The sequence below is a fragment of the Antrostomus carolinensis genome, unplaced genomic scaffold (genome assembly GCF_000700745.2).
Source record: "Antrostomus carolinensis isolate BGI_N321 unplaced genomic scaffold, ASM70074v2 scaffold41888, whole genome shotgun sequence".
Classification (NCBI taxonomy): domain Eukaryota; kingdom Metazoa; phylum Chordata; class Aves; order Caprimulgiformes; family Caprimulgidae; genus Antrostomus; species Antrostomus carolinensis.
The window spans coordinates 47,505-47,734 of record NW_010331665.1 but is presented as its reverse complement, the minus strand read 5'-3'; the positions used below and the strand labels follow the sequence as shown (position 1 = coordinate 47,734).

The following is a 230-nucleotide window of genomic DNA, read 5'->3' as shown; positions in this document are numbered from 1 at the left end:
TGAGCCATCCCCTTCCCCCATCACGCTCAGCCATCACCTTAGCCCTCTCCCTCAGCCATCCCCTCAGCCATCCCCTCAGCCATCCTCTCAGCCATCCCCTCAGCCCTCACCCTCAGCCATCCCCTCAGCCCAGCGCCTCGCTACGCCACTCGCGTAAGGAAGCGTACAGAGCAGCAGGACCTCCCAGAGCAGCCCGCCAGCCGTACGCAGATTGCGCAGCGGCGGCCGGC

General features: G+C 67.0%; 1 protein-coding gene across 1 annotated transcript in view; it reads left to right on the top strand.

The window, feature by feature from the left end:
- The window catches only part of TMCO4 (transmembrane and coiled-coil domains 4), a 40,960-nt gene that overhangs the window by 592 nt on the left and 40,138 nt on the right, over positions 1–230 (top strand).